Below are 20,732 nucleotides of genomic sequence, written 5' to 3' on the forward strand. Positions count from 1 at the left end.
ACACACAAGTGACCATGAAGTGGTATCCAACATTTCATGAAATGTGATGGGTTACATTTCTGACATTGCCATTATCAACCGTCCTCTATCTATCCTGTGTAAAGTTTGTCATGGGAGATGTTTTGTCCCCAAAGTCAAGGAAGTACACACAGCATAATACGCAACAGATATAACAAACACATATCATGCCTGATGTACCTCAATGAATGGCATCTGATGGTTATATACAATTACAACACATTCATACATGCACATTATGCAAAACACTTCTTGTGACGTTCACACAGAGGAACAAAAACAAATGAAATAGCCAATTCACAGACATAAACACACAGGCCATAAGTCTATTTGTTTAGTTGCGTAAACTTGCCATCCTCTATTGATGCAACACCTGCTCAAACTAGGAAATACCAATTTTATTCCAAAAGTTTGTGTTGCTGTTGCGTCAGTTAAGAGAGCTAATCCGGCACAACAACATGAGAATTATGGTCCGCAGTAGTGTGGTCTGCCATATGTGCCCAAACACTAGGACACACACAGCAGGTCATAACATCCTATCTTTGTATAGTTATAGGCTTCATGTATGTTAAAAAAAGAAAAATGACACAAACACAGTTATAGACAGATTTTGTGATGCAAAAGTGTGAAAAAAGACGCATATGCGTCAAAATATGATGCATATGCGTTAAAAAATAACACCTATAATACATCGATTGGTCCCTAGCGTTAATTCCAACACTGCACCCCATGAAATCGGTTATCCATCAAAAATGTATTGATCCTTGAATGCGTGGGACATTTTAAGCATAAGCGTAAAAAAATATTGACGCAAAGCCCGTAAGCGTCATAAAATTTCACGCAATATAATAAAATCGCACTGCATTTGAGACAGGAAGTGATGTCATAGGATATCCTGTTTACAGAAATGGTACAGTAGGTGTACTTTCACTTTTGCTTTGCAGTCTGTGATTCTTAGACTGTGTGGCTGTGTATAGAGTTGTGTCTGTGAATATTGTGTTTTTGTCTCCTGTGTGCTATTGCCATCGTCATCTGTTGTTTTTGTAAGTGACTGTGTAAATCAGTGTTAGTGTGTTTTTGTAATTTCTTTTAGATTAGATTTGTCTTCGTACTGTTGGGAGTGTGTTAGTGGGTATTGTTAATTGGGGTATTGTGGGACTGTTTGTGGGTTCTTTAAGTTTCCTTTCCATACCTCCTTTCCCTGTTTTCCCTCTTTACCCTTACCTATCCTTATTATTGTTGAGATGTTGGGAAGGACACGTCTGGGGAGAATAGGTGAGGAGGAGCTGGGGACCTTTGTGTGGTTGGTGTGCCACTTCCACCCCCTGATATTGGAGGCTGTGGCAGGGTAATACAGGGGTATCTCATGGAGGCTAGGAGGCTCAGGTGGGCAAGCGGTGTTCCACCAAAGAAGACTGTTCAACAGCCAGTGCAATGACCACCAATTAAAACATCGCTGGGCTGACCTGGTGGCCTGAGAGTAGGACCTGCTGGACCACCTGGGCGTGGTGATTGGTGGCCCTGTTGGCGAGTACAAATTAGACAAATGTGTACAATAAAAGGCTCTGTAGTGACAGTAGCAGATTTTGTGACATGCTGCATGCAATGTTAGTGGACATGTGGAATGCAAGTTGAACAAACAGTGGCCCTGATGTATACAATTTTTGCTACACATTACCCTCATTTGTTGACGCAAAAGCTACAAAAGACAACTTTATCTTGTAAATTAGTGTCGCTTTGATGTCAATAGATGATGGTAATGCAGCACAAACAAAAGTATTATTCAGGGCCTCTGAGTGTACCAGGAATGGGATGTATTTCACATGTTAATGCAAGGAACCAATGTAGTCCCCAATTTTTTTAAACCATGTTTGAACAGTATTCATGGCCATACGCACAAAGATCTTCCTAACCTCTGTTAACCTGTTCTGTGCCTTGGACGAGGTGATCTTGTCCAAGGCACCGGTTCCCAGGTGCCTTGGACGAGATCACCTCGTCCTGCACCCGGGAACCGGGGGGAGCGCTAGTGCTCCCCCCATGAGCCCCCCACCCACACACCCCGATCGTGGATGGAAGGGGAATCCCTTCCCCTTCCACCCCGAGCCCCCCACCCCTCCCTGTGACATCAGCGCGCATCGCACGCTGATTGTCAGAGAGGCCTCCTCCTTCGCGCTGGAAGCTCAGCTTCCAGCGCTCTCGGTAGATAAATGCAAAGCATTTTTCTTCCAATCACGTGGAGGAGGCCCGGAGAGGCTTCAAAGGGAAGGAAATAGATTTCCTTCCCTTTGAAGTCTCTCTCAGCGTTTCAAAAGCAGGATTGTAAAGCAATCCGGCTTTTGAAACGCCCACTAGACACCAGGTAATTCTGTTATATTTATGAAACTGGCATAGGGGAGCGACCCCTTGGACAAGGGTCGCTCCCAGGGGGGGCATTTTTTTTGGAAGGCCTTTTCTGCCCCCCCTGGGGGCAGATCGGCCTATTAATAGGCCGATCTGCCCCCAGGGGGGGCAGACACCTCTAGGCACCAGGGATAAAAAAAATTATGAGGCCATTCTGCCCCCAAGGGGGACAGAAACCACTATACACCAGGAAGTTTTTTTTTTATTAGGAAATTGGCATAAGGGAGCGACCCCTTGGGCAAGGGTCGCTCCCAGAGGGGGCATTTTTTTAAAGGCCTTTTCTGCCCTCCCCCTGGGGGCAGATCGGCCTATTATTAGGCCGATCTGCCCACCAGGGCTAAATTTTTTTTTTTTAGAGGTGGGGAGCGACCCCTTAGGCAAGGGTCGCTCCCCTAGTGGGCAAATTACATTTAGGCCATTTCTGCCCCCTTTGGGGGCAGATTGGCCTATTTTTATGAGGCCAATCTGCCTCCAAGGGGGACAGAAACCCCTAGGCACCAGGGAGTTTTTTTTTTCAAGGGGAGCGACCCCTTAGGCAAGGGTCGTTCACCTGGGGGGCAAATTTATTTTATGCCATTTCTGCCCACCTGGGGGGCAGATCAGCCTATTTTAATTAGGCCGATCTGCCCCCAAGAGGGGCAGAAACCACTAGGCACCGGGGATTTTTTTGTTGTTGTTGTTTTACAGATGGTGAGCGACTCCTTAGGCAAGGGTCGCTCCCTTGGAGGGGCAAATTGTATTTAGGGCATTTCTGCCGCCTTTGGGGCAGATCGGCCGATTTTAGCTCAATCTGCCCCCAAAGGGGGCAGAAACCACTAGGCACCATTTTTTTTTTTTTTTTGCGCCAATGTCACGCAAGGGGAGCGACCCCGTAGGCAAGGGTCTCTCCCATGGGGTGGTGGGGGTGCTAATTTATTTTAGGCCATTTCTGCCCCCCCGGGGGCAGATCGGCCTATTGTTATTAGGCCGATCTGCTCCTGGGGGGGGGTCAAAAACCTCTAGGCGCCAGGGCAACTTTTTTTTGTGTGTTTTTTTTTTGTGTTTGTTTGTTTTTTTAGAGATGGGGCGCGACCCATTAGGCAAGGGTCACTCCCCTGGGGGCCGAATTGTATTTAGACCATTTCTGCCCCCCTTGGGGACAGACCGGCTGATTTTAGGTCAATCTGCCCCCCGGCACCGGGGATTTTTTTTTTGCGACAATGTCACGCAAGGGGAGTGACCCCATAGGCAAGGGTCGCTCCTGGGGGGAGGGGGTTGGGGGGCCAAATTTATTTTAGGCCATTTCTGCCCCCCCCTATTGTTATTAGGCCGATCTGCCCCTCCCCCCCGGGGGCAGAAACCTCTAGGCGCCAGGGCAATTTTTTTTTTTTTTTTTTTTTTAGAGATGGGGAGCGACCCATTAGGCAAGGGCCGCTACCCTTGGGGGCAAATTGTATTTAGACCATTTCTGCCCCCCTTGGGGGCAAATCGGACGATTTTAGGTCAATCTGCCCCCAAGGGGGGCAGAAACAACTACCCACGGGGATCTTTTTTTTTGCGCCAATGTCACGCAGGGGGAGCGACCCCGTAGGCAAGGGTCGCTCCCTGGGGGGAGTGAGGGGGCATATTTATTTTGGCCCATTTCTGCCCATCTGGGGCCAGCTGAGCTAGAGGACAAAATCCACAGGTAGGCACTTTGTAAAAAACACCTCAGTTTTCTGTGAAAAAATTTGATGTGTCCACGTTGTGTTTTGGGCCCTTTCCTTTCGTGGGCGCTAGGCCTACCCACACAAGTGAGGTATCATTTTTATCGGGAGACTTGGAGGAACGCTGGGTGGAAGTAAATTTGTGGCTCCTCTCAGTTTCCAGAACTTTCTGTCACCGAAATGTGAGGAAAATGTGTTTTTTAAGCCAAATTTTGAGGTTTGCAAAGTGTTCGGGGTAACAGAACCTGGTCAGAGCCTCACAAGTCACCCCATCTTGGATTCCCCTAGGTCTCTAGTTTTAAAAAATGCACAGGTTTGGTAGGTTTCCCTAGGTGCCGGCTGAGCTAGAGGCCAACATCTACAGGTAGGCACTTTGCAAAAAACACCTCTGTTTTCTGTCAAAAAATGTGATGTGTCCACGTTGTGTTTTGGGGCATTTCCTCTCACGGGCGCTAGGCCTACCCACACAAGTGAGATATCATTTCTATCGGGAGACTTTGGGGATCGCTGGGTGGAAGGAAATTTGTGGCTCCTCTCAGATTCCAGAACTTTCTGTCACCAAAATGTGAGGAAAACTTGTTTTTTTAGCCAAATTTTGAGGTTTGCAAAGGATTCTGGGTAACAGAACCTGGTCAGAGCCCCACAAGCCACCCCATCTTGGATTTCCCTAGGTCTCTAGTTTTAAAAAATGCACAGGCTTGGTAGGTTTTCCTAGGTGCCAGCTGAGCTAGAGGCCAAAATCTACAGGTAGGCACTTTGAAAAAAACACCTCTGTTTTCTGTCAAAAAATGTGATGTGTCCACGTTGTGTTTTGGGGCATTTCCTGTCACAGGCGCTAGGCCTACCCACACAAGTGAGGTATCATTTTTATCGGGAGATTTGGGGGAATGCTGGGTGGAAGGAAATTTGTGGCTCCCCTCAGATTCCAGAACTTTCTGTCACCGAAATGTGAGGAAAACGTGTTTTTTTAGCCAAATCCTGAGGTTTGCAAAGGATTCTGGGTAACAGAACCTGGTCAGAGCCCCACAAGTCACCCCATCTTGGATTCCCCTAGGTCTCTAGTTGTCAGAAATGCACAGGTTTGGTAGGTTTCCCTAGGTGCCAGCTGAGCTAGAGGCCAAAATCTACAGGTAGGCACTTTGCAAAAATGTCAGAGTCACCAGATCCTCGGGGTCTGTGCACGTTCCCAACACGTCCACCACTGAACAGCTCCAAGACTCTGATAGATAAATCACAGAGACTGAGAGAGTCCAAGAGGGGAAGAGGGGATTAGGAAGGGAACAGCTGGGAAGGAGACCTGTAGTAAGAAAAAGGTTAGAACACACAATATGAAAATTATATCTCCTGAAATCAATACTAGACTATGATTCTAAGCCTAGTCACTCTGAAAACATGAACAATCTAAGAGGTAAGTTTAAAATGACTAAGTTTCAAGATGGCCAGATACCTGTAGAGGAACTTCAAGTACTTTCCATAACATGAGATTCAGAAAAAACATTCTGACTAAATTTTAAACCAGTCATATAAATCCTGTTTTGAGAATGTACACTAGGACCATACAATATTGCATCTAGAAACTCTGGCTTTCTGTGTACTCTTAAAATGTTTCAACACAAATTGCACATATTGCAGATATATATATATATATATATATATATATATATATATATATATATATAGTAAACACCATTAAAGGATTGTGCACCATGAATAACACAATATGGATTCAGGAAACAAATCACATAACTTGTCTACTCGAATATTACATAATAAATATCTTAGAATAGTAGCATACAATAAACAACATGAATTAAACTTGAGGAGAGAATCGTGCGTCTTGCCAATTCGAGTGTTACCATGTAAAATACCAAGAAATGGTAGCACGCAATGAATATCAAAGTCAAATCATCATTAATCGAATTGCGCGTCTTGCCGATTCGTAAAACACGGTGTAAATGTCAAGGAATAACAGCTCACAATAAATAACAAGATCAAAGTACAATGAAACAAATCGCGCTTCTTTTGCCGATTCTTAAGCCACCATGTAAAATGTCAAGAAATGGTAGAGCGCAATGAACAACAAAGTTTACTGCTCATGTAACGAGTTGTGCATCTTGCCAATTCGTAAAACATCATGTAAATTTCAAGAAATAGTAGCGCGCAATGGACATCAATGTTTAAACACCATAAAATGAATTGCGCGTTTTGCGATTGTTAAGCCACCATGTAAATGTCAAGAAATGGTAGCGCGCAATGAATTACAAAGTCAAACCTTTATGAAATAAATCGTGCGTCTTGCCTTTTTGTAAACTACCATATAAATGTCAAGAAATGGTAGCGCGCAATGAATAACAAAGTCAAACCTTTTATGAAATAAATTGCGCGTCTTGCCTATTTGTAAACTACCATATAAATGTCAAGAAATGGTAGCGTGCAAGTAATCTGTTACTCATTTAAGAATTTAAACCAAGAATAGGAAAATTCTAACTAACGGTGTCGGGACAGGCCAACCACCGTCTTACTGCCTGGACCAATGATCACCAATGAAGGATTAGGGCAGAAGACCGGAAGATCCAAATAAGCCGCCGGGACAGGAGCTCAGGAAGAAGCTGCTGCTCTGCACCGGGACCTCTGAATAGTGAGCACTGAGAGTTGGGCTGGCTCTCTTTTATAGAGTCTTGGCCCAGCCCAGAACCACGCCCAGGCATGTTGCAGGGAAAGTCTCTGGAAGGCCCTGGAAAGGGGCACACCCTAACACACTCTGAAAACCTGCAGCAATACATGGCAAAGGAACAGTATTTGTAAGCATATTAAAAATAAGTTTTCAGGATTGAACTCTGCAATGCAAAAGGTTAAACGACAACATATCAGCATAATGCATAAATTACTTTGTTTTGACAGTGCTGGGTTTTTGCATTTTTGTCGCCAATAGAGCGCGTATTGCTCTGGTGTTGACAAAAAAAACCTCTGTTTTCTGTCAAAAAATGGAATGTGTCCATGTTGTGTTTTGGGGCATTTCCTGTCGTGGGCGCTAGGCCTACCCACACAAGTGAGGTATCATTTTTATCGGGAGACTTAGGGGAACGCTGGGTGGAAAGAAATTTGTGGCTCCTCTCAGATTCCAGAACTTTTTGTCACCGAAATATGAGGAAAATGTGTTTTTTTACCCAAATTTTGAGGTTTGCAAAGGATTCTGGGTAACAGAACCTGGTCAGAGCCCCACAAGTCATCCCATCTTGGATTCCCCTAGGTCTCTAGTTTTCAAGAATGCACAGGTTTGGTAGGTTTCCCCAGGTGCCGGCTGAGCTAGAGGCCAAAATCTACAGGTAGGCACTTTGCAAAAAACACCTCTGTTTTCTGTCAAAAAATGTGATGTGTCCACATAGTGTTTTGGGGCATTTCCTGTCGCGGGGGCTAGGCCTACCCACACAAGTGAGGTATCATTTTTATCGGGAGACTAGGGGGAATGCTGGGTGGAAGGAAATTTGTGGCTCCTCTCAGATTCCAGAACTTTCTGTCACCGAAATGTGAGGAAAAAGTGTTTTTTTAGCCAAATTGTGAGGTTTGCAAAGGATTCTGGGTAATAGAACCTGGCCAGAGCCCCACAAGTCACCCCATCTTGGATTCCCCTAGGTCTCTAGTTTTCAAAAATGCACAGGTTTGGTAGGTTTCCCTAGGTGCCGGCTGAGCTAGAGGCCCAAATCTACAGGTAGGCACATTGCAAAAAACACCTCTGTTTTCAGTCAAAAAATGTGATGTGTCCACGTTGTGTTTTGGGGCATTTCCTGTCGTGGGCGCTAGGCCTACCCACACAATGAGGTATCATTTTTATCGGGAGACTTGGGAGAACATAGAATAGCAAAACAAGTGTTATTGCCCCTTATCTTTCTCTACATTTTTTCCTTCCAAATATAAGAGAGTGTGTAAAAAAGACGTCTATTTGAGAAATGCCCTGTAATTCACATGCTAGTATGGGCACCCCGGAATTCAGAGATGTGCAAATAACCACTGCTCCTCAACACCTTATCTTGTGCCCATTTTGGAAATACAAGGGTTTTCTTGATAGCTATTTTTCATTCTTTATATTTCAGCAAATGAATTGCTGTATACCCGGTATAGAATGAAAACCCACTGCAGGGTGCAGCTCATTTATTGGCTCTGGTTACCTAGGGTTCTTGATGAACCCACAAGCCCTATATATCCCCGCAACCAGAAGGGTCCAGCAGACGTAACGGCATATTGCTTTCAAAAATCTGACATTGCAGGAAAAAGTTACAGAGTAAAACGTAGAGAAAAATTGCTGTTTCTTTCACCTCAATTTCAATATTTTTTTTTTTCAGTTGTTATTTTCTGTAGGAAACCCTTATAGGATCTACACAAATTACCCCTTGCTGAATTCAAAATTTTGTCTACTTTTCAGAAATGTTTAGGTTTCTGGGATCCAGCATTGGTTTCATGCCCATTTCCGTCACTGACTGGATGGAGGCTGAAAGCACAAAAAATCATAAAAATGGGGTATGTCCCAGTAAAATGCCGAAATTGTGTTGAAAAATTGGGTTTTATGATTCAAGTCTGCCTGCTCCTGAAAGCTGGGAAGCTGGTGATTTTAGCACCGCAAACCCTTTGTTGATGCCGTTTTCAGGGAAAAAAACAAAAGCCTTCTTTCGCAGCCCCTTTTTCCAATCTTTTTGAAAAAAACGAAATTTTCACTGTATTTTTGCTAATTTCTTGGCCTCCTTCAGGGAACCCACAAAGTCTGGGTACCGCTAGAATCCCTAGGATGTTGGAAAAAAAGAACGCAAATTTGGCTGGGCTAGCTTCTGTGGACAGAACGTTATGAGGGCCTAAGTGCAAACTGCCCCAAATAGCCAAAAAAAGGCCTGGCACAGGAGGGGGAAAAGGCCTGGCAGCGAAGGGGTTAATATCTAGGGTGATATTTCAACTTTGTTTGTGCAGCATTTAAATTAATTCTGGATGCCAAAGTAATGCACACTTAATAATATCTAGATGTTTTGTGCTACTTTCCATAGCTGTAGCGTAAACAAATTAAGCAAATGCTACACATAAAAAAAAACATCTGGCCCTAAGTTAATTGTTTCTGTGTGTTTACGTCTGGACGGATAATCTTTCACATGGCCAAATCTAATTGTGCTCGGATTCTACCAGATTGCAGTAGCACTAAACAGGTTAATCTCATGGCTTTTCGGAGTAGGTGTAGAAATCCTATCATTGAGTAGCATGGCCCAACAACATTTTTGCCTTGGACACAATTGCTGGTACAGAGCTGGTGCAATTGCCATCTGTGTCACTTTATAGCCAAACAATTTTCTACAGTTAATCATACATTTAAAGTGACAAAATAGTTTGCTATTTCACGTTTGGTACACCCCTGCTGATATGGTGCAGCATATTTACAATTGTTAACTTTTCAGTATGAAGGCTATCACAGACATGGTAGTATGCTAAGATCAGCAGGCCAGCATTCCTGTGAGTTGCGCCATTCCCATGGTGCTTAAAAATAGAGACCTACCTCATCAAGATTGCAGAAGTAGGACATTTGCTTACACATGTTTTAATTAGCAGACAGTGTCAGTTTTGTTGTATTACCACAGATCACCCAACTTGGCAATTCTGAAATAATGAATGTGGCAAACTGTGATCTACAATACCTTATATAGGTACACAGGCCCAGAGGAACACATTTCAGGTGCATTGACTACACCTGTGCCCATGCATTCTGTCACGTATTATCAAATTAGACACTGTCAGCATACATGCTGTTGTTGTTTTGATTTAGATAAATGGCCAATCCACGTTTAGCGTAACATTGTCATCAAGTAACACACAGGATCCCTGCCATCATGTTGTCATAGGGGTCATATACAGCTCTGGGTACACTGCCAATGTGGCACATGTAACCTACATACAACACAGGCACACATATAATGGACCATTGATAGCACAATAATTCTAGAACAAAACTCTACCCTCATGAGCATCACACAGTAACTCTTTGTCCCTTGATGCACAGGCCACAATACCTGAGTCACTGGTATTGCAGTGCACCATGAATGTGGCTTTGCATGTCTCTCATAATAACAAATGATAAAATGGAGTACCCTCTAGAAATAATTAAGCACAACATTGAGTGTTCATGTTGGGCACCTCATGATTGTTAGGGCCAGTGCATGTGTGCATATGTGTGTCTATCACTCACTGGAGTGACAGTGTCAATGCATGTTTGCATGACTATGTCTGTTGGTGTCTCTGCATGCCTGATGTGCTGCTCTATCATATAAAATGTCACACACAGAAATTTGTTGATCCAAGTTTTGTACATGTGAGCAGACATTGAGCACATTTCACCCTTCCATGTTTTACAGGTGGAACCGCCCCATATACAATTGGTGAAGTGGCTCGATTTGCGGACCCAGACGTGTCCAGTAAGTGTTAATAGGTTTGTCCTGTGTTGTGTTTGCAGCTGTTGTGTGATTGACTCCTGTGTGTTAGACTCATTGCAAGGTGTGATGTACTGGCACATGATCTGAAATGTGACTTGACTGGAGGTTGACATTATGTTCTATGTTAGAATTGGACATTCTGTGGCAGAGAGTCATATATTGGGAGTCGAGTGCTGCGCTATAGGCATGGGCATGTGAACAGGGTGAATTGTTGCTACATGTATGCCAATGATTAATTTGGAGATGGCCAGTGTCATGATTTAGTCAGCAAGTCATACAGTGATTCACACAGACCAGTGATGCTGAAATCTTACCCACAGACTTGTGCAACCCTGTTAAGTAATGAACATGTAGGACTGTATGTTTGACTTCCTAGCAGCATCTAGCTCCACATGTTGTGCTCCGTTTATGTGGCACTTGAGTGAAATGTCATAGGTGTGCATGGAGGTCGGATGGGTGCTTGCATCAATGTGCTTGATTTTGGAAAGGTGTCAGTGAGATGTAATGATGTAGACAATTGTCCATATTTTGAAAATTAATGTGGATGTGATTGTCCAATGTTTGAGTAAATCCTAGTTGGCAGGCCTCCTTACCTGTGGTGGGCTGACTAAACCCATGGACAGCTGTCCAAAGCTTTCTGGCTGTTCTTGATGTTTGAAAGTATGCGTTGCATGTCCATCACCCCCTGAGGCACAGGGTTTAGGGTTAGGAAATATGTGTACCTAGGTGTGAGGATCCCAGTGTAGAAGACAGACATGTAATTCAAACATTCATGTGTTTGAACGTACAATGGCCCCTCATGATTACCAACTGCATACCGTCCAGCCAGTTCCATTTACAATTCACAGGTCTTGTGGGTCTGGATTGTCATCCAGAAGATAGTCATTAGTTGGCCTGGCACATGTGGAGTACTTGCAGCATTTGTTATGTGACTAATAGCAGTACAAAGATGCACAGACATTTAATTAAGTACACACCTTGTTGTGCATTGCTGTGCTGTTAGATAGTAGATGTATAGGCTGCCTTGGCATGTAGTTCCTCAGGGACACTCTGGTGGTCATTACAACCCTGGCGGACGGTGTTAAAGCAGCGGTAAGACCGCCAACAGGCCGGCGTTAAAAAAATTGCAATTACGACCGTGGCGGAAACCACCAACAAAGACAGCCACTTTAACACTCCGACCGCCACGGCGGTACAAACAAACAGCGCAGCGGTCACCGCCAACAGACAGGCGGGAGACAATGCACCGCCCACACTATTATGACAGGCCAATCCGCCACCTTTTCCGGGGCGGATTCACCGCGGATAAAAACACGGCGAAACAGGAATTTCGAAGGGAAAACGCTCACCTCTACACACTCCACGAGGAACGAGGACACCATGGAACCGGAACTCAAAATTCTACCTGCGATAGTCTTCCTGCTCCTCTACCAGGAGCACGAACGACGGCGGCGAAGTCCACGGTGAGTACTGCACCTACGACACAGGGGAGGGGGAGGGAAAAAACAGGGACACACACATGCAACCCCCCCACCCTCACCCACCACAACACACACACTAATGCATAGCAATAAATCACAGTTACACCCCCAGATCCCCCCGGAAGAATGCAAAGACCAAAGAAAATGAGTGTAACCATCGGAATATATTAAAAACAAGAAGGCAGAAATATATATATACACAAGGTACAAAATAAATACCAGGCATAGTAGTACAGGTAGTGCACAAAGAAAGACCGTGGCACACTGGGACCACACGGTATGGGCGAGGCCCACACAAGATCCCTGACCATGATGGAGAGAACACTGCAGGGGCATCAGACAGCAAGAAAACAGGCACCTCAGGGGGAGGGAAAGGGGGGGCACCTCAGCCACTTGAGCCTCACAAGTCTCTACAGTGGGTGGGTTGCCCACTATTCCATCCTGGGGAGTGCAAAGCCACAGGCTCTGAAGTCTCTACAGTGGGTGGGTTGCCCACTGTTCAATCCTGGGTAGTGCAAAGCCGCAGTCTCCCAAGTCTCTACAGTGGGTGGGTTGCCCACTGTTCCATCCTGGGGAGTGCAAAGCCACAGTCTCTCAAGTCTCTACAGTGGGTGGCTTGCCCACTGTACAATCCTGGGGAGTGCTAAGCCACAGTCTCTCAAGTCTCTACAGTGGGTGGGTTGCCCACTGTTCCATCCTGGGGAGTGCAAAGCCACAGTCTCTCAAGAGGATAACAGTCTCCACTGGTTCTGGAGGGGGACTGGTGCCCAGAGTACTTCATCCTGTGAAGGACAGAGGTAGTGGATGGATCTCTCCACTGGTTCTGGAGGGGGACTGGTGCCCAGAGTGCTTCATCCTGTGATGGACAGAGGTAGTGGATGGATCTCTCCACTGGTTCTGGAGGGGGACTGGTGCCCAGAGTGTTTCATCCTGTGAAAGACAGAGGTAGTGGATGGATCTCTCCACTGGTTCTGGAGGGGGACTGGTGCCCAGAGTGCATCACTCACCCCGTGACAGACCCAGTTGCGTCAGTGCCCCTGCCGCTCATGGGCTAGCGGTGCTTGAGATGGCGTGCCCTGTTCAGCGGTGCTTGAGATGGCGGTGCCTGTTCAGCGGTGCTTGTGCTGGCCATCCTTCATGGCCCAGCGGTGCTTGAGATGGCGGTGCCCTATTAAGCGGTGCTTCAGATGGCGGTGCCCTGTTCAGCGGTGCTTCAGATGGTGGTGCCCTGTTCAGCGGTGCTTGTGCTGGCAGTACTTCATGGCCCAGCGGTGCTTGAGATGGTGGTCCTTCATGGCCCAGCTTGTGCTGGCGGTCCTTCATGGCCCAGCGGGGCTGGTGCTGGCAGTGGCCTCCTGGGCAGCTAGGCTGGGGCTGGCGGTGGCCTCCTGGGCAGCTGGGTTGGGGTTGGCGGTGGCCTCCTGGGCAGCTGGGCTGGGGCTGGCGGTGGCCGCCTGGGCAGCAGGGCTGGGGCTGGCGGTGGCCTCCTGGGCAGCTGGGCTGGGGCTGGCGGTGGCCTCCTGGGCAGCTGGGATGATGGCGGTCTTCTCCACCGTGCTGCTCTTCCCAGACTTGCCGGGTTTCTTGTGGCCCTTCCCCGCCTTGGAAGGTGTCACAGCTGACTCCACACTCTGCGGCTTTGGTGGCTAGAGTCTTCCCCCTCTCCCACCGGGCACTGGCCAACTTCTGATGCTTCACAGGTGGGGGACTGTCTGTGCTTTGGCTCCGTGCCACACTGGCTGTCCTGGTGGCCGGTGCACTCCACATACCGGTGACTACAGGCACCACTGGTCCCGGAGATGTTGTGGCTGAGGTGCAACTTCGGGACCTATGAGATGGACGGGGTGGGGGAGGTGTGGGAAAAAGGTCAAGGGTGGACAGGAAAAGTTTTTGGGACACACTGGGATGGGTAGCTGGAGGGGGTTTGGGAGTGGAGGAAGAGGTGGTGGTAGTAGGAGGTGTACGTTTGGTGACTTTGGGTGAAGGTGCATGCGCTGGAGGCTGTTGTGAGGTGGATGGCTGTTGGGTGGGTGTGTGCCTACGTTTGTGTATCTTGGGAGGGGGCGTCACAGACACAATGGGAGAGGACACAGGGGACGTGTGAATGGTAGTGGGGGTGGTGACTGCACGTGAGCGGGGTGTGCTGGTGGGTGTGCTGGTGAGGGACATAGTGGCTGTAGAGGTAGTGCATGCAGGTGTGAGTGTAGACGAGACTGGGAGGGAGGAGGGAGACGACAAAGAGGGGGACACAGTGGAGGCAGTGGATGTTGGTCTGTATGCATGTATGTGTTGCTTGCGTGAGTTCCTGTGGGATGTGTGGTGCTTATGTTTGCCTGAGCTTCCCTTGTGTGTTGAGGTGTGTGCAGGCTGGTCTGATGGTGTGCTTGGGATATGCAGAGGTACAGGGAATTGGGTCTGGGTGGAGGAAGATGAAGGGGGGAGGCTAGAGACGGGGACAATGGCTGCCATCTGTGCTGAGGCCAGAGTCTGAAAACCTCACTGAAGGGCCGCCTGACCAGAATGAATGCCCTCCAGGAATGCATTTGTTTGTTGCAACTGCCTTTCTACACCCTGGATGGCATTCAAAATGGTAGACTGCCCAACAGTGAGGGACCTGAGGAGGTCAATGGCCTCCTCACTGAGGGCAGCAGGGGTGACTGGGGCAGGGGCTGAGGTGCCTGGGGCAAAGGTGATGCCCACCCTCCTGGGTGAGCGGGGGCAGGGCGAAGGCTGAGGGGCTGCTGGGAGGGCGGTGCTGGTAGGGGGGTGGCGGCTTTACCTGTAGATGCGGGGGGCACAGATGTTGCAGCCACCACAAGGGAGCTCCCATCAGAGGACGAGTCTGTATAACTGGTGTCAGCTCCTGTCCCCGCCGTGGAGCTCCCCTCACCCTCTGTCCCACTGGTGAATTCCAAGTCTGTAGTCTCGCCCTCCAGGGCCATGTGGGATGCAGCTCCCTCGTGCTCCGGTGCCACTGCTCCTCCGCCTGATGATGCTAATGCACACAAGAACAGGGAGACCACAAAATGGGGGGACGACAGAAGAAAGACATGTTGAGTGCATTGATTACCGCTACCGTTGGCAGACACAACAGACACAGAAGGCCCCTGCACTACTCTGCGCTCTTGGGGTCCACTGTTCAACTCCTGGGAAATGGCCTACAAGTCTATGGACGACATCTGCACACATAGATGACACAAGAGCATGAATAGCTGTACTTGGCACTCTACAGAGGTGGGGTGAGTTTCCACATGGCCTGCCTTATGGAGGGTCCTTGCCTACGGAACTCGCCCTGGCCTAGGGAAACCCACAGCCCTCATCCCCCACCCAGACACCTCCACTGCGAAGTCTTCAGAATGAGAGTGTACTCACCCCCTTGTGTCTGCTGTGATGCCCTCAAGCGCCCATCCAACTCCGGGTAGGCCACCGCCAGGATCCTGAACATCAGGGGGGTCATGGTGTGACGGGCACCCCTCCCACATCGGGAGGCCATCCCCAGCTGAACCTCCACCGTCTTCTTGCTCCAGCAGCGAATGTCCTCCCATCTTTTAAGGCAGTGGGTGCTCCGTCTGTGGTAGACCCCCAGGGTCTGGACGTCCTTGGCGATGGCACGCCAAATATCTTTCTTCTGGTGGGCGCTGACCTACATGAAATGTACAGGGGAAAAAGAGAAGTCATTACCAACTGCACTGTCACAGTGATTGGCCCCCATCCCTACCCTTGCCATGTGGCACATGCATTAACCGTCTTTCATGCACGCAGCACTCTGCCCCCTTCCTTCTTGCATCCAGCCCTCTCCTCACAGGCATAGCCCATACAATATGCTATCTGTGTACTTACCTGTTTGTCTGGAGGACTGTAGAGTAGCGTGTACTGGGGGAGGACCCCGTCCACGAGTTTCTCCAACTCCTCCGATGTGAAGGCAGGGGCCCTTTCCCCAGATGCACGAGCCATTGTCTCTTCCAGACCGAGGTCACAGCAGCACTTGCAGTGTAGGTCCTCTCCTGTCGAAGATCAGGTATCGAGTGATTGAAGTGATTGAAAATGGCGGTCACATCTGCGGCGGTGCATACCGTCACCGCCGGTGTACATCGTCATTGGCTCCTGGGACCCATACGTTCCAATGTTGACCAATGCAGCATTGCTCCGCGGTCTTCGACCGCCTACCGCGACGGTGTACAACGCCAACGCAGTTACCTCACATCCCATTGTCCCACTTCAGAGGTCAGGCAGCCGCCATTTCAGGGGCCCACATGGCTTCATTTTCAACTGCGTCACACATACCTAGGTCTAGACTCAACACACATACAGGCCACCTTTTGTGTATGGATGGTGTTCTGTGTAGACTGTGGGTATGTACCTCTGAGTTGGTTGACTCTGTGCTCGCTCTTGTCCTTCATAGGCACCGTCCGCTGGGACATGTGAGGAGATGGCAGCATCCTCCGGTGTACCGACCGTTGGTGGACCTGTCGACAATGGAGGAGCGACATTTGATAATCACCTACAGGCTTGACCGTGCCACAATCCAGGAACTGTGTACCCAGTTGGAACCAGGCCTGATGTCAGCAATCCGCCATCCCACAGGAATCCCCCCTCAAGTGCAGGTGCTGTCAGTGCTCCATTTCCTTGCAAGTGGGTCATTTCAAACAACTGTGGCCATGGCATCAGGGATGTCCCAGCCTATGTTTTCCAACGTATTGTCCAGAGTGTTGTCTGCCCTTCTGAAACACATGCAGAGCTACATCGTTTTCCCCACAGGTGGAGTATTTGCCTACAGTGAAAGGTTATTTCTATGCCCAGGGACATATCCCCAACATCATAGGTGCCATTGATGGGACCCATGTAGCTTTGGTCCTCCCCCCACAGGAGTGAACAGGTGTACAGAAACTGGAAGCGTTATCATTCTATGAATGTACAGATGGTATGTTTGGCAGACCAGTACATCTCCCATGTGAATGCCATGTTCCCTGGCTCAGTGCATGACGCCTACATCCTGCGGAATAGCAGCATCCCTTATGTGATGGGGCAACTCCAGAGGCACCGTGTGTGGCTATTAGGTGAGCACCTGGAAGCAAGTCATTGGGAATGGTTGTGTGGGTCTGGGGTTATCCCTACAGGTTAGTGTGTGTCTAACAGTTGTCCCTCGCCATTTGCAGGTGACTCTGGTTACCCCAACCTGTCATGGCTACTGACCCCAGTGAGGAATCCCAGGACTAGGGCAGAGGAACGCTACAATGAGGCCCATGGGCGAACTAGGAGGGTGATCGAGTGGACCTTTGGCCTCCTGAAGGTGAGGTTCCGGTGCCTCCATATGACAGGTGGAGCCCTATTCTACTCACCAAAGAAGGTGTGCCAGATCATCGTGGCCTGCTGAATGCTTCACAACTTGGCTTTGCGATGACAGGTGCCTTTTCTGCAGGAGGATGGTCCAGATGGCGGTGTTGTGGCAGCTGTGGAGCCTGTGGACAGTGATGAGGAGGAAGCAGAGGAAGAAGACATGCACAACAGGGACTCAGTGATCCTGCAATATTTCCAGTGAGACACAGGTAGGAATCCAAACCTGCCTACTACATGTACTTTGAACCTACTACCTCTCTCATGTCTGTCGTTTTCACCCAGTGTACGGTCACTGAGTTTTCACTTTCCCTTATGATTTCACAGATGTGGGTCCCACTGTGTGACATCTGCTTAGATTCCTCATGGACTAGAGCTGTGTGACATAGGTATGTTGACATTACTATTTAAAAAACATTTTAGCACTGCAATTGCTAACACACTATTTCCAAATCACAGACAGACTCCAGATCGTTTTGTGCTTTAGGTGTGTTTATTTAAATGCTCAATATTGGAGGGGGTAGTGAAATGGTGAGGGGTGATGGCGGAGGAGTGTCCATGGCAGAGTCCAGTCTATTAGACTCACAGGTGCATTGCCCACATGGACATAGGAAGTGGAGCTGGGGCAGTTAAAGTATGGACAGGGTGACAAAGTGGGACAGTAGGATGACAATCAGGGTGGTCTCATTTCTTGGGGGGGGTCTTGGCATCGTGCTCTGTCTTTGTCCTGAATCTCAGGGACCGTTTGCGGGGTGGTTCTCCGTCGGCAGGGGGTGGGGTGCTGGTGTGGTGGTCCTGTGGTGGGGCGTCCTGTCCACTAGCGCCGGAGGAGGTGGTGGGCAGTTCATCGTCCATGCTAGTGTCAGGGGCCCATTGTAGTGCCACAGTGTCCCTCCTGGTGTTGAGTAGTTCCTTCAGCACCCCTACGATGGTGCCCAGGGCGGAGCTGATGGTTCTGAGTTCCTCCCTGAAGCCCATATACTGTTCCTCCTGCATGCACTGGGTCGCCTGAAAGTTGGCCAGTACCGTTGCCATCGTCTCCTGGGAGTGGTGGTAAGCTCCCATGATGGAGGACAGGGCCTCGTGGAGAGTGAGTTCCCTTGGCCTGTCCTCCCCCTGTCGCACAGCAGCCCTCCCAGTTCCCCTGTGTTCCTGGGCCTCTGTCCCCTGGACCGTGTGCCCACTACCACTGCCCCCAGGCCCCTGTTGTTGTTGGGTGGTGGGTTATCCTGGGTTCCCTGTAGTGGTGGACACACTGCTGATTGACGTGTCCTGGGGACGGAGGTATGGGCCCGCTGGATGGGTGCTGTGCTGGTGTTTCCAGAGGGGGGAAGGTCTGTGGTGGCCTATGCCTGTGTGAGGGGAACCAACTGTCCCGATGTCCCCGATGATCCGGGCTGGTCATCTATATCCAGTTGGACAGAGGTGCTGTCATCACTGTGGATCTCTTCTGTTGGGGGTGTGGACATGTGTGGACCCTCCTGTCCGATGACGTTGGGTAGGGGTCCTGCAGGGGTATAAAAGGATGTTTATTAAATCTTTGTGTGTAATGGTGTACACCGTGTACCCCAGTGCTAGCATTCCTGTGTGGGACCTTGTGTGATGATGGTTTAGGGAGGTGCATTGGTATGTGCAGCGGGCATGCATTGGTGATGGGTGTCCATGCTTTGTTGTTGCATGCAGGGCTTGGTGTTGGGATGGGTGGTTTGTGATGTTGGGACATATGTGAGGAGTTGGGGTGCTGGGGGTGAGGGTGGAGGTATGTGATAGCATGCAGGTAGGGTGGGGGATGTAATAGTAAAGGTTTGACTTACCAGAGTCCATTCCTCCAGCTACTCCTGCGAGGCCCTGAGGAGGCAGAATCGCCAAAACCTGCTCCTCCCATGTTGTTAGTTGTGGGGGAGGAGGTGGGGGTCCGCCACCAGTCCGCTGAACCGCCAGGTGGTGTCTTGAGACCACAGAACGCACCTTCCCCCGTAGGTCGTTCCACCTCTTCCTGATGTCCTCTTGATTTCTTGGGTGCTGCCCCACTGCGTTGACCCTGTCCACTATTCTTCGACATAGCTCCATCTTCCTTGCAATGGAGGTGTGCTGCACCTGTGCTCCGAATAGCTGTGGCTCTACCCGGACTATTTCCTCCACCATGACCCTGTGCTCCTCCTCCGAGAACCTGGGGTGTCTTTGCCATGCCATGGGGTGGTGTAGGTGATGTGTGGGGTGGAGTGTGTGGTGATAAGTGTGGTGATATGTAGTGGTGTGTTGTGTTAGGTGCGTGGCAGTTGTATGGGTGATGGTGTTGTGTGTCTGTGGATGCTGTTGTTCTTGCTGATGCTGTCTCTCTCTGGCCTTCTTTCAGAACTTTTGGTCGTAGGGGTTTGTGGGTGATGTGGGTGTGTGTTTTATATTGTATTGGGTGTGTGGGAGTGGTGTGTGTATGTGTATCAGGTGTGTGTATTTTGAATTGTCCAATGTGGCTGTGTTTTGTAAGAGTGTGTGTATTTTGAGTGCGGCGGTGTGTACTGCCAATGGAATACCTAGGTTGAAAGACCGCCGCGTGGATTCGTGTGTCGTGATAGTGTGGGTGTATTTCTGTTGGCGTGACGGTGTCGGTTTTGTTTTCGCCAGTTTATCACTGACCTTTGGTGTGGCGGACTTGTGTGGGTGTCTGATTTTTGGTGGATTCCGAAATGTGGGTCATAATAGCTGTGGCGGAATTCCGCGGCCGCCGCGGTGTGTTGGCGGTCTTCTGCACGGCGGTAAGCGGCTTTTACCGCCAATGTTGTAATGAGGGCCTCTATCATCTGTACTGTGATTTGGACTGTATGTTCTATTTTTGATGAAGTGTTAGAATATCATCTATAGAAGTATCACACAATGATGTCACTAATGTTTGGCTTTCTCTATTTTTACAGCTGCCAACATGAATGCCCATGAGATCAGGGAATTCCAAAGGCAGGCAATGCGTTACTGCCACATACTAGATGTGGAGGCTGGGTTCTGCAATATGGCTCGCCGTTATCGCCATGAGAGAGCCACAGGGGTCTGGAGAGCATTTGTCCAAGGGGGGCCAGCCTTTCCCACAACAGCCACCACCACAGCTCAGACCACAGTGAGCCCAAGGATGACAGCTACTGTAGCAGGTCCCTCAACCTCATCTGCTCCAGGCCCACAAGCAGCACCTCCTGCACCTCCCCCTCCAACCATGGCACCAGCACCAGCAATGGCATCAACAAGTGGAACACAAACAACCTCAGCTGCTGTGATAGACAATCAGGACATACAGACACTGAAACGTGACATGCAAAGAATGTTGTGCAGGATGGACAGGCTGAAGCATGAGGTGTCCCGCAATA

This window comes from Pleurodeles waltl, chromosome 8 (genome assembly GCF_031143425.1).
Source record: "Pleurodeles waltl isolate 20211129_DDA chromosome 8, aPleWal1.hap1.20221129, whole genome shotgun sequence".
NCBI classification, from domain to species: domain Eukaryota; kingdom Metazoa; phylum Chordata; class Amphibia; order Caudata; family Salamandridae; genus Pleurodeles; species Pleurodeles waltl.